Source organism: Acanthochromis polyacanthus, chromosome 4, assembly GCF_021347895.1.
Source record: "Acanthochromis polyacanthus isolate Apoly-LR-REF ecotype Palm Island chromosome 4, KAUST_Apoly_ChrSc, whole genome shotgun sequence".
Classification (NCBI taxonomy): domain Eukaryota; kingdom Metazoa; phylum Chordata; class Actinopteri; family Pomacentridae; genus Acanthochromis; species Acanthochromis polyacanthus.
Genome location: NC_067116.1, coordinates 46325755 through 46333619, shown reverse-complemented (window position 1 = coordinate 46333619; position 7865 = coordinate 46325755). Strand labels below are relative to the sequence as shown.

The following is a 7865-nucleotide window of genomic DNA, read 5'->3' as shown; positions in this document are numbered from 1 at the left end:
AAACAAAAAACGTGGTGTATTGGTTTTTTAGATTTTATTTTGAAATGGAAAAACGAATGAACGAACCATATACAGATTTTTTTCACACTGAAAAAATTGCGCGCCTTCTTTTTCTTCTTCTTCTTCTTCTCTCCTTCTTTCTTCTTCTTCTTCTTCTTCTTCTTCTTTTCTTCTTCGTGTCTGGTGCACTTCCGTTGTAGCCTAGCCATGCTACACCCATGTTTCTGACGGCACAAGGGTCAAGGGAAACTCGACAGGGAGGGAGGCGGGCTAAAAGGTTGTCTATCAAATCCCTCTGCAGCAATTGGGTAGGTATACAACCAATCAACGCAACGAATAGGCTGACGTAGTTCCGAGAGCACCGGCGGATTGTGGCTAAGTCCCATTAGCTTCCCAACCAGCGGAGCCAACTGGTATATTAAGGATTTGCCATATCCCGTCGGCATACGTCCAAATACGTCTTTCTTCTCAATGAAACACTTCAGTGCCGTCCTTTGTTTATCTTTCAAGTTGAATTTTAGCTTCAAATCTTTAAGGGCTGTGGCCAAAGCCCAGTCGAAAGATAACTGTTTATTGTGCGCCGGTTGTTTCTGTCAGAATCGTCACGCCTCTGTCGTCACTTAGTTACGCCCGCCTTCTGACTCTACACTTCATGGTGATTCGTCCGGCCAGTTTTAGGAGAATCCAGCCTCTGGCCTTATGGAGGGTAACGAGACCCACCCTGGCAGAGAATTAAATTCGTTGCCGTGGGTTGTCTAGCGCGGCTAGGCTACTTCCGTTGTGGACTGAATTTGCAGCGTTTTTCTCTTGCGGTTGTTCTGGGGTTTTATGTGTGTTTTTATATATTTGCAGCATTTTTCGTTTGCATTTGTTTAGTGATTTTGCAAGTCTGCTTCTGCGTCGTTTCTGTGATTGCAGCATGTTTCTCTTGCAGCATATTTTTCTTGCATGTGTTTGATGTGTTTGTGAGTTTTTGGTTTTGGATCATTCCTGTGTTTGCAGCGCTTTTGCCGTTTGCAGCGCGTTTGCACCTTTCGGCCACCATAGATGTCAGCAACGATAAATCTTCTACCTGTTACTGTGATTTACTCCTCTGAGAATACAAATGTTCACTCCACTGAGTTAAAGTAAATATCAAACTTACGACAGTCGATCCTGACGGGGATCGGTGGAGTTCTCTTATCTAAGGGGACGTTGTTGTCTTTAATCAGACCAGTACAGGTGTAGTCTGTGAAAGGCTCCAGCTCAGACAGTTTCTTGGAGTCATTGACTTTTCCATTTTCTGAGGAGACACAAGTATGACAGGATTTCTACAATAACTGGTGTTTGTATCTCAGTGTGGATGAGCAGTTATCTTCTAGGTTCAGATTCATCTTTGGACACTTTCGGAGAAACAATATTCAGAACAGATTGACAAAGAGCACAAAGCAGCAGCTCAGTCTTCTCTCACCAGAACACCTAAACTGATTTTCATAATCGTTTATTTTTTTAATGCTGTGTTAGTGTTTAAACTGCATCTATTTCCATGTAAATGTTCTGATAATGTTGCTGAAAGTCTCCACTTCTGGTCTTTCCACTTACCTGAACAGGTGTAATCAACAGAGAGACTTCTGCATTCTGAAGGGAACGTTGGTTCGATCGTTGCAGGAAGTCCAGTGGAAACAGTCTGTTTTATTTCACTTGGATCAAAGTCATCTGAGGATTTAGAAAGATCAGTTAAATATGCATCAATGCTGTTATATTTCCCTAAGATCTCATTTTAGTTGTCGCTGTAGTGGAGAGATGTTGTCGGGTTTTCAGTTCAGTTTGTCTGAGAGTCAGATTGCATGCTGGGAAAGTGGTTGTGGTTCATTTGAGGAGGAAAAGTAGCTGCAGTCTGGAAAGTGTGCTGCCCACATTTTCATCTGATATGATGCTAAACTAACATTTCATGCTACCTACATCTTTACAGACGCTCCATCGAGCTTTTATTCTGCATGATAAAAACAATTCATGGTAGTTTTGATATAAACAGGATGTTTCTATGTTTCTAAACCCGCCCTCATGAATGTTGATCTGATTAAAAAAAAAAAAAAAAAAGCTAGAATTTGTTTTTGAATTTGCTGTCTTGCAAAACTTGCTCTGGATAATCAGATACCAACCATGGACAGATGAAAAGATGCACAGTTGTTACAAATGTACCCTGTTTTTCAGGAGCTACTTATACATAATTTTAAAAAAAACTAATTTAAAATCATCTTCTTCATTATTATTTTAGGTTCTAAAACCCCCAGAAGTATGTTTTATAAAGTAAATGTTACACTGTAAGTAAAGGAATTAGAAAATGTACTTACATTTTTTGGAGATTTAAAAATAAACCTCAGAATTTGTAAAACCCCTGACAAATACGGCACATATTTCCCATATTACAGTAGTTTCAGTTGTTCTTTTTCTTCAGCCACTAACTGTTGAACAAAACATTACAATATCCAGAGAAGTGCGGCTGTTTACTGCACAAAGCGATGCATTAATGAAAAACCACTTTCTGAAACACAAATAGCTTCACACACTTATATGGTAGCATTTGGTGTTTTCTGAGGTTTTAGTTTCAGAGAAGGCGTTGTGGGTTTCATATCTTTTTCTAACTCAGGTCAAAATAAAAGTGTTGCTTTGAAGAGCATAAAATGTACATCTAGAGGAGGTGAGACATGGCAAGAAATCAATTTTACTGTTTGACTTTTTAGTTGTTTAATTTGCATTACCTTATCCTATTAATTGCAGCAAAGTTTGTTTTTCTTTCTTTTATCTTACTGTTAAAAACACTTTACTTGCACTAGGACATTTTTTTTCCAAAACACGTTATATAATTGACTTATATGAGTTAAAGTTAAAGTAGTAGTTACATTTTAAAGTAAAATACAGTTCCTCACAAGTAGTCATACAGTATTTTCATTTTATTTGTTTGAATATTAAGGTTTTAAAATGTTAAAATTGCACTATATACATACAGGGTGTCCCACAAAATGTATACACACTTTAAATAATTGTAAACTAGGTGTTTATTATGATTTGTTTAATTTTCAACGTGTAAAAGAATTTACAAACATCATTCTATTGTTTTGTCACCGCCTGTTCTCAAACTGATGTCCGTTCTGGTCCAGACACTGCCGACAACACAAAGCGATGGAATAGCACACATCATGAAACAGTTCCCTTGGTACACACGTGGACAAAATTGTTGGTACCCCTCAGTTGAAGAAGGAAAAACCCACAATTCTCACTGAAATCACTTGAAACTCACAAAAGTAACAATAAATAAAAATTTATTGAAAATTAAGTAATCAAAATCAGCCATCACTTTTGAATTGTTGATTAACATAATTATTTAAAAAAACAAACTAATGAAATAGGGCTGGACAAAAATGATGGTACCCATAACTTAATATTTTGTTGCACAACCTTTTGAGGCAATCACTGCAATTAAACGATTTCTGTATTTGTCAATGAGCGTTCTGCAGCTGTCAACAGGTATTTTGGCCCACTCCTCATGAGCAAACAGCTCCAGTTGTCTCAGGTTTGATGGGTGTCTTCTCCAAATGGCATGTTTCAGCTCCTTCCACATATGTTCAATGGGATTCAGATCTGGGCTCATAGAAGGCCACTTTAGAATAGTCCAGCGCTTTTCTCTCAGCCATTCTTGGGTGTTTTTGGCTGTGTGTTTTGGATGGTTGTCCTGTTGGAAGACCCATGACCTGCGACTGAGACCAAGCTTTCTGACACTAGGCAGCACATTTCTCTCCAGAATGCCTTGATAGTCTTCAGATTTCATCGTACCTTGCACACTTTCAAGACACCCTGTGCCAGATGCAGCAAAGCAGCCCCAAAACATTACTGAGCCTCCTCCATGTTTCACCGTAGGGACAGTGTTCTTTTCTTCGTATGCTTGGTTTTTGAGTCTATGAACATAGAGTTGATGTGCCTTACCAAAAAGCTCCAGTTTGGTCTCATCTGTCCAAAGGACATTCTCCCAGAAGCTTTGTGGCTTGTCAACATGCATTTTTGCAAATTCCAGTCTGGCTTTTTTATGAGTTTTTTTCAGCAGTGGTGTCCTCCTTGGTCGTCTCCCATGAAGTCCACTTTGGCTCAAACAACGACGAATGGTGCGATCTGACACTGATGTACCTTGGCCTTGGAGTTCACCTTTAATTTCTTTGGAGATTGCTCTGGGCTCTTTGGATACAATTCCAACGATCTGTCTCTTCAATTTGTCATCAATTTTCCTCTTGCGGCCACGTCCAGGGAGGTTGGCTACTGTCCCGTGGGTCTTGAACTTCTGAATAATATGAGCCACTGTTGTCACAGGAACTTCAAGCTGTTTAGAGATGGTCTTATAGCCTTTACCTTTAAGATGTTTGTCTATAATTTTTTTCGGATGTCCTGGGACAATTCTCTCCTTCGCTTTCTGTTGTCCATGTTCAGTGTGGTACACACCTTTTCACCAAACAGCAGGGTGACTACTTGTCTCCCTTTAAATAGGCAGACTGACTGATTATGAGTTTGGAAACACCTGTGATGTCAATTAAATGACACACCTGAGTTAATCATGTCACTCTGGTCAAATAGTTTTCAATCTTTTATAGAGGTACCATCATTTTTGTCCAGGCCTGTTTCATTAGTTTGTTTTTTTTAATAATTATGTTAATCAACAATTCAAAAGTAATGGCTGTTTTTGATTATTTAATTTTCAATAAATTTTTATTTATTGTTACTTTTGTGAGTTTCAAGTGATTTCAGTGTGAATTGTGGGTTTTTCCTTCTTTAACTGAGGGGTACCAACAATTTTGTCCACGTGTGTATTTGCGTGCATTCACGTTCAATGGTTGCTCTCAGTTCAGTGACTGTTGCAGGTCTCATTGTGTAGACTTTGTCTTTTAGGTATCCCCGTAAAAAGAAGTCTGGTGGTGTGAAGTCGAGACTGACATTTTTTCGGGATTCCCGCGGGATGGTAGTCAGCTTTACTATTGATCACGTGATTGGGATGCTGCAGGATAAAAAGTTAACGGGAGCAGACGGGAGCGGGAACCAATCAATAAGACAAAATATAATTTATGACATGCGCCGCCATTTTGTAGTTTTTTTTTTGCCAATAAGCCGACACTGTAATGGAAGTGAAAAGAACTACACGGCCCAGAAGCCAACAGTGCTTCCAGCCGCTGCTCTCCGCCGTAATTCAAAGAAGAAGAACAGCAATGGAGGGAGTTAACACTGGTGTAGAATCTGATGTGCTAAAAACTGATTTGCAACTCAAAGTAAGAAGTAAGGACCTATCTATTAAGCTGACAGAAATGGCAGGGAAGTCGGAAATATTGCTCAGCTTCGCGAGAGTCGAGTGTGACGGCGTTAACACGTCGTATGCCGCTTGCAAAACGTGTACCGCTCTTTCAAAACTTCTGTACCGCTCCGCGGTACCGCTGGTACTCCCACTTCTGTACCGCAAGTGGGAGTAATTCTGAACGGGAGTGGGAGCCATTTTACCAGGAGTGGGATGGGACAGGATTTTTTTTTTTTTTACTCTGGCCTGGGATTGGGACGGGACGAGATTTTTTTCTGTGGGAGTGGGATGGGACGGGAGTGAAAATCCACTCCTGTGTCACTCTCTAGTGTGACGTTAGTTATCAGCTGCTAAAAGGTGGATACATTTTTTGGGTAACCCTGTATATATATGCTTTTTTTTTTTGTAATGTGATGCTTATTAACACAAGTGTGGAGTTTTGAATTTGTCCTCTCAGCACACAACTTGGTCCTGACAGAGGCTCAGTTTTAGTTCTGTGTTAAATTAATTGTTGACTGTATATTTAGGTTTTTAAAAATTCTCCTTTTTCAAATGACTGAAAGTAGACCTCAGTACAGATGTTCCTGTAAGAATGGATAAAGTAACTTTTCATACAGACTGAGGTGTTCTATCAGTAATCTTGTGCTGACATGAAAATCCTGAATTATCAAAGTCTTAATCAAAATCCACATCTATGTGTTATTCTTTGTAATGAATGAGAATTTATTTTTTTTAAATGAGCAACTTCAAAGTTGTAACATAAAATTTCAGGAAAGGTGTTTTTTTGTGTGTTTTTACTTTTCAGATATAATCTCACTCATTTCACAGGTTTCATCGTCAAGGCGTGGTGGTTTCGGAAAAGCGATTTTAACCAGCAGTAAACAAGCAATATTCACCTGAAAAACAAACTGAATTTCATGATAATAAAATATAACAGTGACATTAATTTGAAAGTTTTCACACATTATTAAGTGCGTGGTAAAGTGCTTCTTTCAAAAACAGTGATTTAAATACATTATAAAAATCAGACGTTGAAGCCTTAAGCTGGCTATTATTTTATTGTTTCAGTTTTTTCTTCATATGTAAAACATAAAAAAATTTTTTACTCTTGACCCTCATCAGTACACGTGGCAAACCCTATTAATCCGTACACTTGGGGTGCAGCTGTACCCAGTAGTATTTCATTTGTTTCATATTTCTGTACCTGTCCATATCCTCTCAATGTATATTTTCCTAAAACGTGTGTCGTCTACAGATACAAATATGAAAGAAAAAATGAAATTATTATTGATGATTACTGAAGTGTATTGCTTACAATATTAGTGTAAGAACTCCTGAATTGAAATGAAACACAATGCAACTGAAGCAGTCATCACAAGAGCAACAAAACACAAACATAGATAAATAAAAGATGCACAGTCTGACTGGGGTCCACATGGAACCCAAATGATTTTTCAATCAAACAAGCTTTGGTGTACATGATGACAACTATGTAGATAACAATTACCTAAAAACAAAAAAATCCAACTTCCAAATAAAAAATTCTGGCAAGTTATATACCAATATATAGTATATAACTTGTTATATCCCAGGTGCACTGATGAGGGTTAAAGATGAGAAAAACAACGACCCAACTTCAAAAAACACTTTGGTTACTTACAACAAAATTCAGCCAAACCGATGAACGGAGCAAAGAGCAGCAGGACGGTGAGACCCCAGAGAGCTGCCATATCCAGGAGTCAGTTTGTGTCCAACCACATACATACAGTACATACAGTCCAACTGGAAAATACTGACACAAGAAGCTGTTTTAAAAGTTCTTTCTTCACTGCTCTGAGAAGGAGGACCGCTATCTTCTAGTTGGAGGAGGAAGCTTCATTTCTGTTTTGCTGCTGCTAACAGGAAACCACACATCTTTCTTTTAATATTTCTTTTAGTCAGTCTGTTAATATGTATGAACACGCAATGGTTTTGGATCCAGATTTCAGAACTTTGTTTGTGTACATGAACAAATGTGTGGTTTGACACACAGTCAGCTTTGCATTTACTGTCCTTGTCCTGTCATCCTCACACGCCTTGCATGAACTGACAGGCAGATAAACTTCATCTCCAATCACTAGACTTGGGGAAAAGGCTCCAAGTTGAATTTGTTTAATGTAGCTACTAGCAGTAAAACTGAAACACAAAAGCAGATAAGCATTATTATTATTGCTACAATGTATAAATATCGTTTCAGCAGGCCGGATCATGTGACTGACATGAATTTACCAGATATAAACAAAATATTTAGCATTTGCCAAAAATATACACATACAATAACAATGATAATTTAAACCTTGAGGCGCCACAGTTTTTCAATTAAATACTCAGTTTTGATATCACTTTTTCAAAAGGTTGTAATTGAAATGAGAAAAAACATCAGTATGACCCAAAGTTTGTGATGGGAGTAAATTTCTCATCTAATTTGCATATCATGATGTCACCAGGCAGCGGACGTATGGATTACATAACTTTCACAGATGTTTATCAATCAAGATGGGATTGCTTGGCTCAG

The 7865-nt window shown here is 38.3% G+C and overlaps 1 long non-coding RNA gene across 1 annotated transcript; it reads right to left on the bottom strand.

Annotated features, from left to right (window-relative positions):
- Positions 1–1175: 1175 nt before the first annotated feature.
- On the bottom strand, positions 1176–7597 carry LOC127533744 (uncharacterized). The gene is made up of 3 exons (XR_007941489.1): positions 6972–7597; positions 1582–1695; positions 1176–1282 (listed from the first exon to the last, which is right to left on the bottom strand). It is a non-coding gene; the product is annotated as an uncharacterized LOC127533744 (long non-coding RNA).
- Positions 7598–7865: the final 268 nt, after the last annotated feature.